This window comes from Telopea speciosissima, unplaced genomic scaffold (assembly GCF_018873765.1).
Source record: "Telopea speciosissima isolate NSW1024214 ecotype Mountain lineage unplaced genomic scaffold, Tspe_v1 Tspe_v1.0188, whole genome shotgun sequence".
NCBI classification, from domain to species: domain Eukaryota; kingdom Viridiplantae; phylum Streptophyta; class Magnoliopsida; order Proteales; family Proteaceae; genus Telopea; species Telopea speciosissima.
In genome coordinates, this window is record NW_025317524.1 from 32,246 (window position 1) to 53,401 (window position 21,156).

Consider the following 21,156-nt stretch of genomic DNA (forward strand, 5'->3'; position numbering starts at 1 on the left):
CCGAGGCTTCCTATATGCCTAGTGCTCGGATCATTAGTAGATGTGTCTCGTATAACATCTACCCGAAGGGCTGGAACAAAGGCAGTATTTCTATGATGAGGGCCTACATTACATATTGCCTACTGGGAGCGGGTAAGGGGGTTCAGTTATAAACCTCACGTATCTACTACTTCAGGCTATGTTGTATCATGCCCAAAACCCTTCTGATGGGAACCTTCCATATGGGAAATTCCTAACTTTGGTCTTCAAACACTTTGAGGTTCCCTTGGGTGGTGAGCATGTGGAGAGGGGCATGTCTAGACCTATCAATAAGACCTTGATCCTAAAGATGAAGGTACCAGGGGAGCCAGGGAGGATCCAGAGGAGGGTCTTCAGGAGGAGCAGGGAGAGATGCAGGGAGAGGAGGGAGACTTTGAGGGGGTTGGAGCACAGTTCACTGATTTGCCCCCATATGAGGCGACCGGGGCCACCAGTTCACAGGTGCCAGAGTCCTTTGAGTGGTCCCAGATGATGTCTCAGTTCTAGGGCCTCAGCACCTAGCTCACTGACATGGCTACCAGGATGGATCAGGACTTCTCGTCCTTAGAGAGTAGAGTGGGATCAGTGGAGCGACGTCTGGACTTTTGGGATACATTCTACCGTGTTGACTCGTGCCAGTCTCAGCCTCCATCGGGTGATTTACCTCCGCCAAAGTAGTACTCCACCCAGCTTCCATACATTTAGCCTGACTAGACATGATGTAGTTGTGACTTTTGTCTTATTATTATTTTTTTATAGTTATGTATTTTCTCTTCTTTTTTTTTTTTTTGTCAACTTATATAAATTGAAAGTAGTACTTTCAATCAAACTCCTTGTAGTGGCTCAGCCATAGTTATCTTCATGTTAATGAAATTATGCACCTTGTCTTTTAATTACATCTACCTCCCCTGTGGCTTTTACTTTTATAATATGTTTTATTATTGGTAGCTTATTATTCCTATTCTGCATCTCATGAATGTAGAAAGAGCCTCACGCTCTGATACCAAGCTCTGTCACACCCCAAACCACCCCCTGGGAGGATTAGGTAGGTGACCCGAATTGCATAACAACAATCCGCCAAATCCCACAGATCTAGAAGCAGTTAATACATTCACGGACTCACATTCGTAACATTACTACAAGTAAAATCAGAGTGTTGTAGATAATCTACAATTATAAGAAAGAAAGAGAAAGTGCAGCGATACGGGAAATGATTGTGATATATATATACATAGGTAAGATTGTTCCATTTCCCAGCACAACCCATAAACTAAAAAGTGAAAGCTGACATATACATAAGCGAAAACAAAGTACATATATATATAGGGCGAGATAACTCAGCCCCAAAAAAAAAAGAGAAGAGAAACTAAACTAGAAACAGGAACGGGGATAAACTCCTATCAAAAACAAAAAGGAGTCCCCAAAACAAAAAGCATCAAGAGCGCCCCTCACTGGTCTTCATCAATAACCACTGAGAACGCTTGCATCTTCGGCACGACCTCCATCGGGATCCATACCAATATCATCATAACCACAAGGGCTCTCCTCCTCGTAATGAGCCTCCATGCCACAGTGGCATCTATCTGCACAATCATCTCGAAAGAAAAACATATATAATAGAGTGTGAGCCCCACTGAGCTCGTGAGTAAAACATATCATCATGCATGCTTATGCAACCATAATCCACATGATCTTACATGATATGCAAGTTTGGATTATTTATTAGCCACCTAACAATATAGCTAAGGCAGGTCTATGCTACTACAATCCCCAATACATGTATTCTTGGTGTGGGTTTGGTTACCCTCTCCCTCGATACACCCATTGAGTTGTCAAAGAGAACCAACCGGCTCCAGCATCTCCCTACCCAGGTCAGCCCGACCTGCCCTCTAAATTAAACTTGTGAGGTAACCGACTTAATATCAATTCACCTTTTCGATGCATAAACTTTGTTTGGCATATAGCCATGATTCACCTATTGGTGCTTCCCAAGCATGTTGCTCGAGGCTTCCTGGCATAATTGCCTGGGGGCATCCCAACTGAGCTGAGGCTTCTTGACATAAACGCCCGAGGTTTTACAATAGTCCTCAAAGTCATCCAACACGTTAACCCCTGTTGGCAAGGGTGCATACCACGGGTGATGAATCTCTAACCCCATTTCTATATGACATCGTATGAGTCGGGCGATGTCAACCGTATCCCATAATATGGGCTACCACAGGCCTCATTTCCAAGCGGGCTACGACATCTAGTCTAACAATCACATTCATCAGGATATGTTCAAGCAGAGTTGATCAACAGTCACAAGATATGTAACAATTAAGAAAATTGTATTTGATTAAGTAACACAACATTATAATTAAAGAATTTAATTGCTGGCATAATAATATTGTTACATGTACATACACGATAATATTTCACTCATCTGGGTTTGGTTCTATGAACTAAGTTGTAGTTTCAGTTCCGGCAGCAGTCTGGCTATAGGCCTCGAGCGCGAGATCAAACCCTAAGTATAAATAAAAAATATATCATTGATATTCCAGAATTTTTTGGATGTCCTAGGGTTGATCTAGGCTTACTAGGTTGACTTGGTGCACTGTCAGACATCGCTTGGAATTCTCTTGGCCTTGCACTGGGCCTTAGGCCTATATCCTGGTGCATCATCCAGAGTCTGTGGTCTAGGGGCAGAATGGTCATTTACCATAGTAGTACATGATTCTAGATCATAATAGTTTCACAGCACTGTCCCCAATTTGGCAGTGTTGCAGGACCATCACAGATAGGGTTTCCAAGCCCTACGGGGCCCACTAGGGTACCCAAGGTATCCAACACTATGGACAAATGTGGGGAGGGGTATTTTGGCCATTTACCACCTCCTACACTGTTCTATGTCCCATAAGTGGAGATCCCCAAAGTAGATTAGCAAAACTGTCACCTTTAATTCTCTGGGCGATGTCTCTAGGCGTTGGATGCATCGACCAGAGCCTGTTTAGAACGTAAACAGGCTGAGATTTCTAGGTTTTGCACCATGGGCAGTGCCCTTATCATCCCCCCATGCATGTTAGGTCATCATGGACCCCTTGGGGTGTACCTTGCACTGAACCCCATGGATTTTTACCTAGGCCCACCACTTGACTGCCAGGTGCTGCCCAAACAGCCCAGTGAATAGTAACCCAGCATAGCTTCAGCTGTAAACCAAGGATTTGGATGCATGCAAGGCTTGATTCACATATAATATAGTGATCTAAGACTGTTACAACTCAGGGCTAAGCTGCATGCAGCCAGGGCACACAGATCTGAGCCCCAGACTGCCTGTTCTTGGTGTAACAGTGCAGTGCAGTCTGGCACTAGCTGGGTTTCGGTCTCAGGTGTAGAACAGTCATCAAAACATGGTCAAAATGCTCAGATCCTCCATGCATCATGCTTGCATGTTGGATCTGAGATGGTTCATGGCAGCCCCCAGCTGTTCTGGGCTGCCAATGGCCAGGAGAGCATAAAAAACATAGAGAGTTGAGGTGGTGAACAGTAGCAGCAATAAAGCAGTTTCTCAAAGGTATGAATTTATACCTGGAATGTTTAGAGGGGCTGCTCGAACTGAGCCTTGGAGGTAGGGCTGCTTCTCTTCCTTCTCTCCTCTTCCTTCCCTTTCTCCTCTCTCTTTTCTTTCTTCTTTCTCTCCTACGGTTTCAATAGTGCTAGGAACCTCTAAAATGAGGCTAAGGCACCCCTATTTATAGGCCAGCCGTATACTGAGGCGTGTTTGCCTGCCTAAGCCCCTTTTGAAAATGTGTTTTTAACCTGATTCTCTGCCATTTTGGGCACTCAGGTGGGGTCCACAGGGGTCCAAGGGTATGAGGTGGTCCCCCAGACTCCCTTCTACCTATGGAGGGTGCCCATGTCCAATATGGGTGGTCCCCACACATCTATGCATTAAAATATTATTGTTTTTCACTCTGGGCGATGTCTCTGGGTGATGTCTGCATCGTCCAGTGCATCGCCCAGAGATTACAGCAAGGCTGTTTCTCCTTGGGTTTGCACAGGGGTTTGACCTAGGGTTAAGGCTTTGCACTCACATGCCACTCATGGTCATTTGTACCTATTTTCAGGGGTGGGACCCACATTCATGGAGAGGAGAGAGAGTACCTAGAGTCCAAGCAATACATTATGCTGTGGGCAGTGCAACTGCATGGATCTGGTATCCATCTTCTGACAGGTATGTAGGAGGACATCCTCGGGGGTTCTCCATTAAATTCAACCATTGGAGTGATACTCCACAATGTGCTTGGGTGCCATGTCAGGGATTCCTATCCTTCAACCAAAATTCCAGCCAGTCAGGGGCAGGTGACAGAGAATCCATCGGATGAGCCTCGGCCTAGCATTATGCTTGGATAGGAGATGCCGAAGAGCTGACTGATCCAAATAGGCAATCACCTTCGAGCCCAAAAGATATGATCTAAACTTATCAAGGGCAAAAACTACTGCTAGTAACTCCTTCTCAGTAGTGGTGTAATTCATCTGAGCATCAGAGAGGGTTTTACTAGCATAGTAGATCACAACAGGCTTCCCATCAACCTTTTGGCCTAAAACAGCACCAACAGCATAGTCGGACGCGTCACACATGATCTCAAAGGGGAGAGACCAATCCGGTGACCTCATATTGGGTGCTTTAGCCAATGAATCATGAAGGGTGTGGAAAGCATGAAGACATTTATCATCAAAGATAAAGGGCATACTTTGCAAGCAGATTGCACAGGGGCCTAGAAATCAAGCTAATGTCTTTGATGAAACGCCTATAGAAGCCGGCATGGCCCAAGAAAGATCGGACCTGCCGAACAGAAGTGGGAGGGGGTAACTTAGCAATCAAATCAATGGCCGGGTCAACCTCAATGCCTCGTGCAGAAACAATGTGGCCAAGGACAATACCCTTTTGAACCATGAAATGGCTCTTCTCCCAACTAAGAATGAGGTTTGTCTCCACACACCATTTAAGAACCTGAGATAACCGGTGGAGACACTCATCGAAGGATGACCCAAAGACAGAGAAGTCATCCATGAAAACCTCTAAAGATTGGCCAACCATGTCAGAAAAGATGGCCATCATGCACCTTTGAAAGGTGGCCAGAGCATTGCACAACCCAAAGGGCATGCGTCTGAATGCAAATGTACCAAAGGGGCAAGTGAAGGTTGTTTTCTCTTGATCATTGGGACATATAGGAACTTGATTGTATCCCGAATAACCGTCAAGAAAATAGAAGTAGCTCTGCCCAGCCAATTTTTCTAAAATCTGATCAATGAAGGGCAGAGGAAAGTGGTCTTTGCGGGTGACCTTGTTCAGCTTCCAATAATTAATACAAACATGCCAACTCATAGTGGTACGAGTTGGGACAAGGTTACCTTAGTCGTTGGAAACATCCATGATGCCAGACTTCTTAGGGACAACCTAAGTGGGGCTGACCCATTGACTATCCGAGATGGGGTATATGCTGCCAGCATTAAGCCACTTTACTACTTCGTTCTTCACTACTTCCCTCATATTTGGGTTCAAATGACGCTATGGGTCCCTAAAGGGTTTTGCTCCCTCCTCACAATAGATCCTGTGCATACAGACTGAAGGGTCAATACCCTTAAGATCAACCAAGGACCAACCAATAGAGGCCTTGTACTTAGAAAGAACTTCCAAAAGTTGAGCTTCTTACCTAGATGAAAGATCGGATGAGATAATAATAGGCAAGGTCTCTCCTTCCCCTAAAAATGCATACTTAAGGGTGGAAGGGAGAGGTTTAAGCTCCAACTTTGGAGGGGATACTAGAGAAGAAGATTGAGGAGACGTAGCCAAAGGGGGAAGAGGCTTAAGCCTAACTGTCCAAGGTGGCCATTCTGAAGAGAGTGAGGAATCTAGCAAAGTATGCACTTCTTCAGTATATGCCTCAGACTCCTCTCTAAATATTACATAGTGTTGCAAAGGGTCATCAATAAGCATGTGCAAAGTGTGATCACCCACAACTTCATCTAATAAATTCAATGCAAAACACTCTTCCTCTCGAATGGAACCTAAGGATGCATTGAAGATGTTGAGCTTAAGCTTCTTACTCCCAAAGTGATGTCCATGGCATCCGATCTATAATTTATGCAAGCATTTGCAGTAGCTAAGAAGGGGCGCCCCAAAATGATAGGGGGAAGCTTGGCTGTGGTGGTTATATCCATATCCCAGACAAGGAAGTCCACAGAAAAGTACAATTCTTCCACCTTCACTAAAACATCCTCTAATAAACCACAATGTCTCTTGACTAAACGATCAGCCAACTGAAGGATGACCTCCGTGGGTTTCAAATCTCCTAAACCAAATCTGTCATAGACTGAACTAGGCAAGATATTCATACTAGCCCCTAAATCAAGTAGTGCCCTACTTATGGAGAGATCTCCAATGATGCAGGAAATAAAAGGCTTACCTAGATCCTTAAGCTTAGGGGGTAGGTGGCTGAAAATTACAGAGCTAACCTATTCAGTTAAAATGGACAGTCTTAGGGATTTGAGTTCTCAACTTACGCTTTTGGGTGCAGATGTCTTTTAAAAATTTAGCGTAAGCAAAAACTTGCTTGATAGCATCCAAAAGGAGGAGATGAATCCAACTTGTTGGAACAAGTCTATCATCTCTTGCATCTTTGCACCCTTTTTATCCAAATAGTCTGGGGCTGATGTCTGAAGGGCTTGGGGAAAAGGAACCGTTGGAATGTAAGAGTCAGGTAATGGTCCCTCCACAAGGAGGATGTGTAGCCCCTTCCTTGGGAACTGATGAGTGCTTTCCATAGGTGGTGTTTCAGTAATGGACTCATGTGTTTCTACACCACCACCAGAATTCTCTAGGGTTGACTCAGCCTCTCCTTGGCTTTGAGACTTAGTAGACAATGTCTCATTAGTGGCTAAGGGTGTATCAAGTTTTTCCACCCTTTTGCCGCTCCTTAGGACTATGACCGATTGGACCTGTTCTTTTCCTAGACCCATTTGATTGTTTAGGTTACCTATTGGCTGACTTGACAATTGGCCAGCCTCCCTCCTACTTATAGCATCAGCTAGTTGACCTAGTTGGTTCTCTAGCTTATTGATGGACTGAGTATGTGAGTGTAGCAGCTGTGTGTTCTACTTGAGTCCACTTAATGCTTTTAGCACCTTTTCCTCAAAGGATTGATTCTGTTGGGGTTGAGGATATGGTGGTTGTCCACCCTTATAGGCATTAGATTGAACATTAAATGGTGGTCTATATGGTGGGTTTGGAGGATTATTAGTACTGAGTTTCTCCATGAAAGGTTTGGGTGGTTTCGCCATCCTGGGTTATAGGTATTGGAAAAATGATCATTACCCGGTTTAGGAAAACCTTGAGCCACTTGTACCTGTTCCTGAACAAATTCAGGGTATTGTGCAGCCGAAGGATAGTCCATCACATAATGACTAGGGCTAGCACATAAGGCACAGGCTTCAGTCTGATTGGGTGGAGGGAAACTCATTGGGAAAGGGGACATAGAATGTTATCCTACAGACATCAGATAGTCCAATTTCTTAGACAGCATGTCAACCTTAGAAGTCATCTCTACAGTTGGATTGATCTCATGGAAGCCGCCCTTCTTTGGTTGCCCTATGTGTGGAATCTCAGTCCGAGAGGCCGAAGCATGATGTTGGGAATTCTCACTAAGGGTTTTAAAAAGATACCATGCTTCTATCTCATTCTTGTGCATAAATGTTCCACCACAAGAGGAGTCCACCGTCTGCCTATATCGGTCATGGAGGCCATCATAAAATAATGGACTAGCTGCCATTTCGGGACAGCGTGGTGGGGGCACTTCCTAAGTAATTCCTTAAGTCTCTCCCACGCTTCATGAAATTGGTCGCCCTCTAATTGGGAGAAACTAGTAATGGCTCTTCTAAGGCTATTAGTCCGGCCAATGGGGAAGAATTTTTTTAGAAATTCTTGCTGCATCCCCGCCCATGTAGAAATCCTAACTGAATCTAGGGAATGAAGCCAGTGTTTGGCTTTGTCCTTTAAGGAAAATGGGAATAGGAGTAACTTTAGGGCGTCTTCAGAGAGGTTTTGGAGTTTGACTGTAGAGCACACCTCTAAGAACTCATCAAGATGCTTGTAAGGCTCCTCATTAGCAAGTCCATAATAGGATGGTAACATCTATATGATGCTGGACATGATCTCATATTGAGCAGCCTAAATGGCAGGCAGCTGAATACAAGATGCAGGGGTATAGGCAGTTGGAGTGAAGTGCTCACTCAGTGGTCTTCTTGGCTGGTTTTTGCCACCCATGTTATTATTATTATCCTTAGGTCTAGCCATAGATCGCTCTATTTCTAGTTCAAGGGCAGTCAGGTAGGGGTGCAAAGAACACCAACCATGCATGAAATATAGCACAAGTTGAACGTGCTAATTAAACAGAAATTAAAACATAATAACTAAAAAAAAACTCAATAATAAAAATCAGAACTAAAAAGTAAAAAAATTGACTAATTTAAAACTAACGAAAATACTTACCTGGTGTTGGCGGTTGCGCAATTGCACGTGCTGCCCCCGATGAATGGTTACACATATGATCTTAAGGGGCTGGGGGAATAAAATTAAACCTAAACACCCAATCTAATGCTGGAATAAAAAAAATTATTACATAAAATAACCCTAATTACATAAAGTCTAGGAATTAAAAGTAAACCCAACGGACAGCTTGTCCTACTCGATCTACTCGGCTTCCTACACAAACAAAGAGAACGTTAGGTATACTCAAATTAACCTAATAAAGTACTTGAAAATAAAAATAAAAATTCTGGAATTATGAAATTAAAGCTAAAACAAAGTAACACAAAACAACTCAATCAATCCTAGCAACCGTGCTTCGGTTCCCCGGCAACAGTGCCAAAATTTGATCGTGTGGTTAACCGGTAAAAAATAAAACCCTAAATTAATCTAGCAAGTAGCAAGTAAGGGGTCGATCTACGGGGAACTGGAAGGCTAAATTACTAAGATGATTAGATGAAAGTGATGAAAATTAAATTACAATAAATCTAATTTTTAAAACTACAAACAAAAGAAACGAATCTAAGCTAACAACGATATGCAAATACGGGAGACTCTCTAGGGTTCGAATCCCCAATGGGTTGCCATTCAATTTGGTTGCATGCTTCGGTTTATTATAACCACATGCCTAATAATACCACAGAATGTAGGGTTCCTCCTAAGTATGGACTATCTTGATGAGTACTATCATCCTTCTCTTATAGGGCTTGGCACACTTAGTTCGTTCAGCTATAATCCATCCTCGGTACAACCACATAAGAACAAAATACCATTGCTTGAATGAAAAATAATTAATCACAGAAGCAAAATTTTCCAACTAAATACATCTATTAAAATTATCCAAATAGGGATGGGGTCTCAACATCAAGCAATCAAGAATGCAAACCAGAATTTTCAATAGCAAACACCATTAGTTCATCTACACCTAAAGACAGAGGGAACTTAGCCAATCATGGTGCTAAGAGACAAAGGGCAGCAATGGTGATGATGATCCATGGAGATGAAGCTACTGGAATGGTGATCCTCCTCCCCTTGCCGAACCCAAGATCCAAAAACAAAAACAAAAGCAAAAGAAGAAAGAGGGAAGTAAAGAGAAGAAGAGAGAGCACGGTTTTATTGCTTGGAATCGGATCCCTCCCTAATCTATCCGTGGGTTTTTATAGCTATTGGTGTTTAAAAAAGAAATTTAATAATAAAAAAAAAAAAGAAAGCATGAGAGATAGAGAGAATGTAGAGATAGGGAGGAGGTAGAGATAGAGAATCCATAAGTGAGATGGGGAGAAAAAGATATGGGCAGCATATGTGATTAGAGGAGGGATAGGAATAAAATAAATAAAGATGGGAGAGGTTAAGCACGGTATTGCTTGTTGTAATGGAATGAATCTCCCCATCAAATATATCCCACTAATTTAATGAGTCTTTTAAATCAGTCCCTCTCCCACGTGAATAGGCTAGATAGGTTTCTAAAATTAAATAAAGATAAAGATAATGGGGAATCCAATTGGTATGGGAGAGTAAAAGAAAGGAAGATAACGTTTGGAGGTGTGAGATTAGGTGAATAAAATAAATTAGAAAAAATAAAAAAGAAGGGATAGAATAGATTTAGGAATAGGAAACTAAAAGAGAGAGAGAGAGAGAGAGAGAGACTTACGTATAAGATGAGAGATTAGGAGAATAAAATATATTTAGGAACGTGGAAACTATCAAACCCTGCCCTTGACTGACTGGAATCTGGACTAAAGGATAGGAATCCCAGACATGGCATCCAAGCACACTATGGAGTATCACTCTAGTGATTGAGATTGATGAAGAATCCCTGTGTGGATCATCCTGTACACCTGTCAGTAGATGGATCACTGACCCTTGTAGCTGCATAGCTCATAGTATTATGTATTGCCTAGACTCCAGGTATTCTCTCTCCTCTTCACAACTGTGGGACCCACCCCTAAAATATGTGTAAAAGACCCTAAATGACATGTGGGGACAAGGCCCTGACCTTGGGTCAAACCCCTGTGCAAGCCCACTGAGATTCAGCCTTGCTGAAATCTCTGGGCGATGCAAACATCACCCAGAGTGCAAAATAGCATTATTTAACGATTTTAAATTGTGGGGACCACCCATATTGGACATGGACACCCTCCATAGGTTGAGGGAAGTCTGAGGGACCACCTCATACATTTGGTTCACTGTAGACCCCACCAGTGTGCCCAAAATGGCTGAGAATGCAGTCAAAAATGCATTTTGGAAAAGGGCCTTAACAACCAAACAGGCCTTAGTATGGGCTGGGCCTATAAATATCAGTGCCATGGGTTCATTTAAACCCTTGGCTACTGTCCAAATCGTGGGGAAGGGAGAAAGAAAGAAAAGAGAGGAAAAGAGAAAAAGGAGAGGAAGAAAAGAGAAGAAGGAAGGAAGAAGGAGTAGCACATACATCTGAGCTCTGATTTTGTGGCACCCCAGCTCAGCTTAGGTATACAAATCTCTGCTCATACCTGCTGCTCCCTTTAATGCTTGTATTTTGATGAGTTTCTGCTCTCTGGCAGCCCAGAACAACTGGGAACTGCCAAGGACTGTACCAGATCTGCGATACAAGTATGATGCATGGAAGATCTGGGAATTTTATAAGATTTTACAGGTCTGTTTTGCTAATCTTGGGATCGAAACCTGGCTGTGCAGGTCTGCACTGCCCAGTTACATAGAGAACAGTTTGTTTGGAGCCCTGAATGCAAGCCCTGGCTGCATGGGACCTAGCCCTAGGTGGTAGCAGCCTTGGATTGTCATTTACACCTGAATCCAGCTTTGCATGTAGCTAAAATTAAGTTTTATAATTGAGGAATACCCTGTGTTACTATTTACTGGGCTATCTAGGTAGCCTCTGGCAGCCAAGTGGTGGGCCTAGTTGAAAATCCACATGGACACGTGCAAAGTGTGCCCCTGGGGGTCCAAGGTGACCTAACATGCATTGGGAGAAGATCTATGCACAGCCCATGGTTCAAAACCTAGGAATCTCAGCCTGGTTCTGATTTTGCAATCTCTAGGCGATGCAGACATTGCCCAGAGCCATCGCCCAGTGAAGGAAACTTTGCTGTTTTGATGCTCTGACCTAGGGATCCTCACCCTAGGGCCATGATCCAGTGTAGGGAGGTGAAAAATGTCCAGAATGCCCCTCCCCACATCTGTCCATGTGTGTAAGTGCTTGGGAACCCAAGTGGGCCCCGCAGGACTTGGAAACCCTGCCTATGATTGGTCCTGCAACACTGTCAAGTTGAGGACAGCACTATAAACCTAATGTAACCTAGGGTCAGGTACTAATACTATAAATGACCATTTTACCCCTAGGCCACCAACTCTGGATGATGCACCGGGACATAGGCCTAAGGCCCAGTGCAAGACCCAAAGAATTCTAAGTGAAGACCTATTGTACACCGGGTCAACCCAGTGAGCTTAGATCAACCCTAGGATCTTCAAAAATAGATTGGAATATTAAAATGACAATTTCTGATTTATATCTAGGATTTGATCCCGCACTCGAGGCCTACAGCTAGACTGCAGTCGAAACTAAATTTGTAACTGAGTTCTTAGAACTAGACCCAAGTGAGTGAAGTATTATCATATATATATGTGTAACTGAATTACTATGCCGGCAATTGAAATTCTAAATTTATAAATGCTGTGTTATTTAAATTCTGTTCAATTACTCAAATTATTACACATTGATTGTCTGTCGATCAACACTGTGATTCTTATCTGATGATTGTGAATGTTAGACTAGATCCGGTAGTCGGCTTGGAAATGAGGCCGGTGGTAGCCTGTAGTATGGGATACGGTTGACACCGCCCTACTCATACGATGCCATATAGACATGGGGCTAGAGTTTCATCACCCGTGCTACGCACCCTTGCCAACAGGGGTTAAGGTGTTGGATAACTGTGAAGACTACTGTAAAACCCTAGAGGCATTTACACCGGGAAGCCTCAGCACAGTTGGGATGCCCCAGGGTAGATTTGCTGGGAAGTCTTGGGCTAAAAGCTTGGGAAGCACCGAAAGGTGAATTTTTGGCGGAATGCCACATATGATGATTATGCACCGGTTCGGGTGATTTGATATTGAGTCGGTTACCTCACAGGAGTTAATCTAGAGGATCGGTTGGGCTGACCTGGGTAGGGAGATGCTGGAGCCGACTGATCTTCTCCGACAGCTCAATGGATGTATCGCGGGAAGGGGTAACCAAGCCCGCACCAGGGATACATGTATTGGGAATTATAGTAGCACTAACCTGACTTAGCTGTATTGTTAGGTGGCTAATAATTAATCTAGACTTGCATATCATGTAGGATCATGTGGATTGTGGTTGCACATACATGCATGATGATATGTTTCGCTCATGAGCTCAGTGGGGCTCACACTCTGTTATACATGTTTTTCTTCTAGATGATTCTGCAGGTGGATGTCGCTGTGGCATGGAGGCTCATTTTGAGGAGGAGAGCCCTGGTTATTATGATGATATTGGTGTAGACCCAGACGGAGTCGTGCCGATGATGCGTGCATTCTCGGTGGTCATAGATGAAGACCGTTGAGGAGTGCACTTGATGCTTTTTATCTTGGGGACTCCTTATTGTTTTTGTTAGGAGTTTATCCTCGTCTTGCTTGTGGTGCATCTTTAGCTTTCTTTTCTTTTTGGGGTTGAGTTATCTCACCCTATATATATATGTATGTATTTTCTTTGGCTTTTGTCCTTGGCAGCTTTACTTCTCAGTTTGTGGGTTGTATGGGGAATGTATCAGATCAAACATATGTATGTATGTATGATCATCATTTTCCGTATCACTACGCTTTCCCTTTGTTATTATAATTGTAGTTTATCTATAGCACTCTGATCTTGCTTATAGTAAAGTGATGAATGTGGAACCGTGAATGTAATAACTGCTTCTAGATCCGTGGGATTTGGCGGATTGCTGTTACGCAATTCGGGTCACCTACCTAATCCTCCCAGGGGGTGGTTTGGGATGTGACAGAGCTTAGTATCAGAGCGTGACGCTCTTCTTACATTCACGGGATGTAGATTAGGTCTAATAAGTTACCAACATTAAGACAAGTAATAACTAAAAGCTACAGGTGAGGTAGATGTAAATAAACAAAAGATCCATAATTTTATTAACATAAAGACAATTGTGGCCGAGCCACTACATAAGCCTTAATAAGACAGTATTTACATAAGCTGACAGAAAGAAAGTACATATATTTCAAACAAAAAAAAAACATAAGCATAAAAATGAAAAAAAATATATAGTCTGAACCACATAGCAGAAACATCAATGCTGTCTGGAAGAACTACTCCGGTGGAGGCTGAGTCTGGAGTGAGTCAACATGGTGGAATCTATCCCAAAAGTTGAGGCGCTGCTCTACAGAAACTACTCTGCTCTCCAAAGATGAGAAACCCCAATCCATCCTAGTCGACATGTCAGAAAGCTGAGTGCTGAGACCCTGGAACTGTGACATCACCTGTGCCCACTCAGAAGGCTCTGGCACGTGCGAGCTAGTAACACCCGTCGCTCCATAAGCAGGTAAATCTGTGAACTGTGTGCCAACACCCTCAAATTCGCCCTGCATCTCGCCATGAATGTCTCCCTCAATGTCATCATGCTCCTCACCATGCTCATTGCCACCCTGCACCTCATCCAGCTCCTCATCTCTTTGCTGCTCATCTCCAGGCATCCCCATCTGCTCATCCTCTTGTGGATCACCCCTTGGAACCTTCATCTTCAGTAATGAGGTCTTGTCAATGGGCCTGGATCTATCCCTCTCTACATACTCGGCCGCCAAAGGAACCTCAAAGTGCCGAAAGACTAGAGTGAGGAACTTCCCATATGGAAGGTTCCCATCAGAAGGGTTCTGTGCATGATATAACATAACCTGTAGCAGTAGGTATGGGAGGTTTATGACTGGACCTCCTCTGCCCACTCCCAATAGGCAGTAAGTGATATAAGCTCTTAGCATAGAAATGCTACCCCTGTTACCGCCCTTGGGGTAGATGTTGTAGGTCACACACCGACTAATAACTCAAGCACTAAGCTTGTAGGAAGCCTCTGATTTGGGTGTGCTCTCAGACCCAGTCAATGCATTGAAGACCCTCCTCCTGGTCCCCAATGAAAACATCTCAGAAATGTCAACACGGGGCTTGTAATAGCACCTCTCCCCAGTGTTGGGCAGCCCTAATATCCCCGCTAGTGAGGTAGTGGTCAACCTGATATCCACTCCTTTCACTCTGCTCTCCAACCCAAACTCTTATGCCCCAGATGGCACCAAATTGCAATAGAAATACCGAACCAAGTTAGGATAACAAGGTTCAATAGGAGTCAACATAGAGGCCCAACCTAAAGCATTGAACCTAGTAAACAGGCTATATTGATGGAAGTCATCCACCTGCACTACCCGACCATTGACTATCTTGAGGGACTTAAACTTGTCCCAATCCTTGAAATGCTCATACCTAGAGAAGAGGAATCGGTCAAATTCGGGCTCCTCCGATGATCAATCGTCCCTAGGTGAAGAAGGACGCACCGTAGATGATGATGATGATGATGAGTCTCAACCTGAAGCCTCTTCTGGGCTACTAACTTCCTAGCTGTGCGATGACTTGTAGACATTGGCCTACAAAAAGAAAAAAAAAAAAAAAAAGGGGGTTAGGGTTATGGGAGAGTTGAGAAAACCCTAGCTAAAACAATAAGAGGCTAAGAAAAGTTTTAGAATAGTAAAAAGGATTAAGAAATCTTACCTAAGCTTCAGTAGATTCGCGAAAAACCCGAGGAAATGTGAGGAATTGGTGTGGAAATGGTCACACTACCTTCCAAATAGTTTCCCTAGGTGTTTAGAGAGGTTTAGGAAAAGAATGGTACAAAATGGGTCCCTCTCAGACTGTTATACCTGCGCCCCGATTCTCTAGGCGATGGCACTGGGCGATGCATCCAACGCCTAGAGACATCGTCCAGTGATTATTTCTCTGCTGTTTTTATGTTTCAACACATGGGAACTTTAGTATTACCTAAATTAACTTCAATGGACATGGAAATATGAATTTTCATAAAATAATCATAATGGGTATAAAAAAAAAATAATAAATATAATAATAACAATTAATTAAATTAATTAATTTAATTAATTTAAATAAGCACAATTGTATCAAATAGTCTAGTTAGGGGAAAATGACCCTTACTTGTGGATTTTTAGTAAAACACATGGGAATAGGAATTCCTTACCTTTAGGTTACATTCAAGTATCTAATGATAGATAAATATCTATATATCTATAAGAATTAATGTATGTGTAAATAATTAACACTATGTGCTTAATACTGTGCTGTATGAACTTAGTGGTGTGATGCAATGCAAATCCAAACATAGATATGTAGGTATGTTGTAATATGTATTTACGACGCGTAGCGAGCATAGATCTTACCATACCCACAGCCTAGGTTAGCCGAGATTAGGGTCTTATAGGTTGTCTGGTCAAATTGAGCTTTTTAGACACTAAGGTACCTCGAGCCAACCCAATTGTATTTTTATTGATTTTAGTCATTTAAAATCCAGTAGACATGTACTTAATTCTTTTAATTAAGTATAACCTAATGCTTAGAATCATTTTCTATGACAGGACCCATTACCTCAGCCAAGGTAGGAGACCCCAGCATCATGATCTATATTGGACAACTACGAGAGAGACTGAGACGGATATGGCTAGTACTACCCCGAGCCAAGAACCGATTGGACTTTTACCTAGCCCTTGCTACTATTAGTGGACCAGGGGAACGAGATTTCCACCTGTCCTTAGCCAAGGAAGTTAGAGCTGACATAGAGTACCTGCTTGCGATGGAATTTGTGACCGGAAGGAAGCTGGAATTGCTTGCCTGTTAGACTAGGTAAATAATTAAAAGTCTTTTATTTAAAAATTTGAAGTCTCTCATATAGTGTCATGCATAGCATACCATTACATAAAATGCTTAAGAAAGAGAACATAATAAATGAAAGAAACACCTTATAACAAACAAAGAAGACAAATCTAATAGTCTACCTTACTGGTGCGACTTATGAAATTCACTGGAACTATGGACTAGGTTTGTACCTGTACCAACTAGGAAATAATTGTTGACCCCGCTGAGCAATATTGGAATATTGAGCATGCTCCTCTTTTTAGAGAAGCAACAATGGTCAACACAAGAAGAAGTTCTCGTGGTGGTTGCAAAGGAAAACAACCTCGTGTTATACCAGAGGTTGAATTGCCAAATGGGACTGAGGCTCAAAATTCTAAAGCATCAGTTGCTTCGTCAGAGGCACCAGCGGCTGCACAAGCCACTGCTGCAGCACCTCAGCCAAATGTGGCAGCCGGCGATGTAACTGCATTCATGACCACTATGATGCGGACCATGCAACAACAACAAGAATGGCTTGGTCAGATGTCTACACAGTTTGCAACCATGATGCATGAGTGTGCGACACCACCACCACCACCCAACCAGCCCGTACTATTTCCACCACTTGTGCCTCAACACTTAGTGGAAAACTCTACCGCCAAGGTTATGGAGAGATTCAAGAAACTCCAACCGCCTGCGTTTTCCAAGATAACTTCCGAGGCAATGCAGCCGGAATGGTGGATTAGTGCCCTAGAGAAGTCATTGAAGTACTTGAATGCACGGATGCACAGAAGCTGATTTGTGCGGGGTATTAGTTACAGAATGAGGCTGAAGCTTGGTGGAAGGCTACTAAGCCCAATTTGGAAGCCACTCACCTGAATCCCACGTGGGAGCAATTTAAAGAAGTTTTCTTTAAGAACTACTTCCCAGAGAGTTTCAGGGATAGGAAAGAAGCTGAGTTCACCACACTAGTGCAAGGGGCCAAGTCAGTGTTGGATTACCAACAGCGGTTTGAAGAACTGTTCCATTTTGCTCCGAAGCACCTGAAAGGGGAAGTTAGTAAGGCAAAGAAGTTTGAGAAAGGACTCAAGACTGAGATTGGATCAGTATTTCCAATCATGGACATTCGGGACTATACTCAAATGGTTGACAAGGCGAAGACAATGGAAGATAGATTTAAAGAGAAAGAGAAAGAGACGACTACGACGTTGCCTGAGTTGAACAAAAGGCCAAATAATTTTCAAACTTTTGGGTGGCCAAATAAAGCTTATCAAGGAACAAGTTCAAGCCTTAATCCGACTCCGTATTGTAGGCCGAACGTGGGTCAGAACCCTTTCTGCCCCACTTTCAATCGACCTGCTCAACCGGCTACGAGTCAAGCGACAACAGCAGCTTTGCCAACCTGACCAGCAACAAGTCAAGTGAGCCAAGCCTCAAACACCTGCTGTTCCACCTTATAAGTGTTACCTGTGTAACAGGGAAGGGCACATGGCTAAAGAATGCAGATCGCGTGGGTATGGCAACAACTCACCGAATCAGCCCTACGCGAGACCTTTTTAGCCACGAGACAATCAGACGCGAGGAAAGGTGTTCGCGATGATGAATGAAGAAGCTGAGGCAAACCCCGATGTATTGACAGGTAAGTTTACTGAACACTACTAAATTATAGGGAATAACTGATTTACTTCATGCGACCTAAATTATGTACGAACCCTAGGTACCCTGAGTGTCTCAACCATACCTGCACGAGTATTATTCGACTCGGGCGCATCCCACTCTTTTATTTCTATCACTTTTACGAGTAGGATGAAAGATCAACTGAGAGACATCGGGCACGAGCTAGTAGTCAGCACACCGATGGGTAGTGTTATGAGTTTGAAGGAAGTATACGACCCCTGCCAGATTGAGATTTGTGGGAAGAATCTAACCGCACGGTTGATAAAGTTTGATATGAAGGACTTTGACATGATACTAGGCATGGATTGGTTATCCGCCTATAGTGCAAACGTCTTATGTGCGGAGAAGAAGATAGTGTTTAAGTTGGCAGATGGGTAGGTTCTCAAATATCAAAGTGAGCCAGTAAGGAAACCCAGAAGGATAACCTTATCTACCCTCCAGGTGCAAAGGTTGCTAGACGAAGGATGCCAAGGCCTTTTAGCCACTGTGATAGACACAGAGGCAAAGATAAAACCCTTGGAAGAACTTGACGTCATCAGAGAATTTCCTGATGTTTTTCCAGAGGACTTGACACAGTTACCACCTGACCGCAACATCGAGTTCATAATTGATCTAATTCCTTGTGCAGCACAGGTATCCAAGGCACCATATCGGTTGGCGGTAATCGAATTAAAGGAGTTGCAAGTTCAACTTCAAGACCTGCTGAAGAAGGGATTTATACGACCCAGCGTATCACCCTGGGGAGCATCCGTGCTATTTGTTAAGAAGAAGGATGGCAGTATGCGGCTGTGTATCAACTACCGTGAGTTAAATAAGTTGACCATTAAGAATCGATATCTGTTGCCGCACATTGCCGACCTGTTTGATCAGCTACAGGGAGCAAGAGTTTTCTCCAAAATCGATCTTAGATCAGGATACCATCAATTGAAGATCAAGAGCGGTGATATTCATAAAACGGTGTTCTGAACTCGATACGGACATTATGAATTTCTGGTTCTGTCATTCGGGTTAACCAACGCCCCAGCAACATTCATGGATATGATGAATAAAGTGTTCCATAACGTGTTGGATAAGTTCGTCATTGTGTTTATTGACGACATTTTGGTGCACTCCAAGAGTGAAGAGGAACACGCTTGACACCTTACTTTTGTGTTGCAGCGGTTACGGGAACACCAACTTTACGCCAAGTTCAGTAAATGTGAATTCTGGCTCCACCAGATTGGATTCTTGGGACACATCATCACCGAGAACGGCATTAAGGTAGACCCAGGAAAGGTGAAAGCAGTTCTCGAGTGGGAGACTCCGAAGAGTGCCACTGAGATCCAAAGTTTTTTGGGATTAGCTGGATATTACCGATGATTTACTAAAAATTTCTAGTGCATCTCGACACTCATGATAAAACTTACAAAGAAGGGCCCAAAATTTGAATGGAATGAAGCATGCGAGAAAAGTTTTTAGGAATTGAGAAACCGATTGGTAACAACTCCAGTTTTGACCATTCCGGATGGCACCGGAGGAATGGTAGTATATACTGACGCATCCAAGACAGGATTGGGTGGCTTCCTGATGCAGAAGGGTAAAGTATTCGCCTATGCCTCCAAACAATTGAAGAAACACGAAAAGAACTACCCCACTCATGATTTAGAATTGGCAGCGGTAGTCTTTACGTTAAAGATATGGCGGCATTACCTATACGGTGAAAAGAGTGAGATCTTCAGCGATCACAAAAGTCTGAAGTATTTCTTCACCCAGAATGAGCTGAATATGAGACAGAGGTGGTGGTTAGAACTGGTGAAAGATTATGACTGTGAAATCCAGTACCACCCTGGTAAGGCCAACGTTGTTGTTGATGCGCTAAGTAGGAAATCACAGACTACATCTCTCGCTTCATTGGTTATAAGCGAACAGTTATATGAAGAAGCTCGGAAGCTTGATCTAGAACTTGTGATCGAAGGAATGGCTATACAATTAGCAGCTATGGATCTACAGCCGTCAATACGAGAAGAGATAATTACGAAGCAACCATTAGATCCCGAGCTGGCCAAGGTTATTTGGGAAGTACAACAAGGAGTCCATAAGGACCTAGATTTTTTATTAGCTCAAGATGGCGCGCTGAATTTTTGAGACAGATTGTACGAGCCTGATGATTATGATGTCCAAGACCGAATCCTTAAGGAGCTGCATAGCTCACCCTGTACAATTCACCCCAGAAGTATGAAGATGCACAAGGATTTGAAGAAGTATTACTGGTGGATGGGAATGAAAGAGACCATAGCAATATACGTGTCCAAGTGCCTCACCTGTCAACAGATAAAAGTAGAGAGACACCGACCGTATGGGTTATTGCAGCCACTTCCTATACCTGAATGGATGTGGGAAAGGATTACTATGGACTTTGTGACAAATCTACCCAACACCAGGAAGGGCATGAATGCAATTTGGGTGATTGTAGATGGACTGACAAAGGCAGCTCACTTTATACCAATCAAGATAAGTTATTCTATGGAGAAGCTTGCCCAACTATATATAGAGAATATAGTCCGCTTACACAGCGTGCCTATCACTATTGTGTCTGATAGAGATCCTCGATTTACCTTAAGGTTTTGGAGAAGTTTGCAAAAGGCATTGGGATCTCAACTGAATCTTAGTATAGCTTTCCATCCGCAGACGGACAGACAGTTTGAAAGAATTATCCAGACTCTGGAGGATATGCTCCGAGCCTGTGTTTTGGAAATGAACAATAGTTGGGATGCTCACCTATCCTTGGTGGAATTTGCATACAATAATAGTTATCACTCCACCATTGGCATGGCACCATTTGAAGCTCTTTATGGACGAAAATGCCGAACTCCGCTATATTGGGATGAAGTTGGCGAACGAAAATATCTCAGGCCTGAGATGATACAAGCAACCTATGACAAGGTGGATGCCATAAGAGAGAAGATCAAGGCAGCCCAGTTAAGACAGAAAAGTTATACGGATAATCGAA

General features: G+C 43.2%; 1 non-coding gene across 1 annotated transcript; it reads left to right on the forward strand.

Moving 5' to 3' along the window:
• Window positions 1-7,835: 7,835 nt before the first annotated feature.
• LOC122647824 lies at window positions 7,836-7,942 on the forward strand. Its single transcript, XR_006330982.1, has one exon. It is a non-coding gene; the product is annotated as a small nucleolar RNA R71 (small nucleolar RNA).
• The last annotated feature ends 13,214 nt before the right edge of the window (window positions 7,943-21,156 follow it).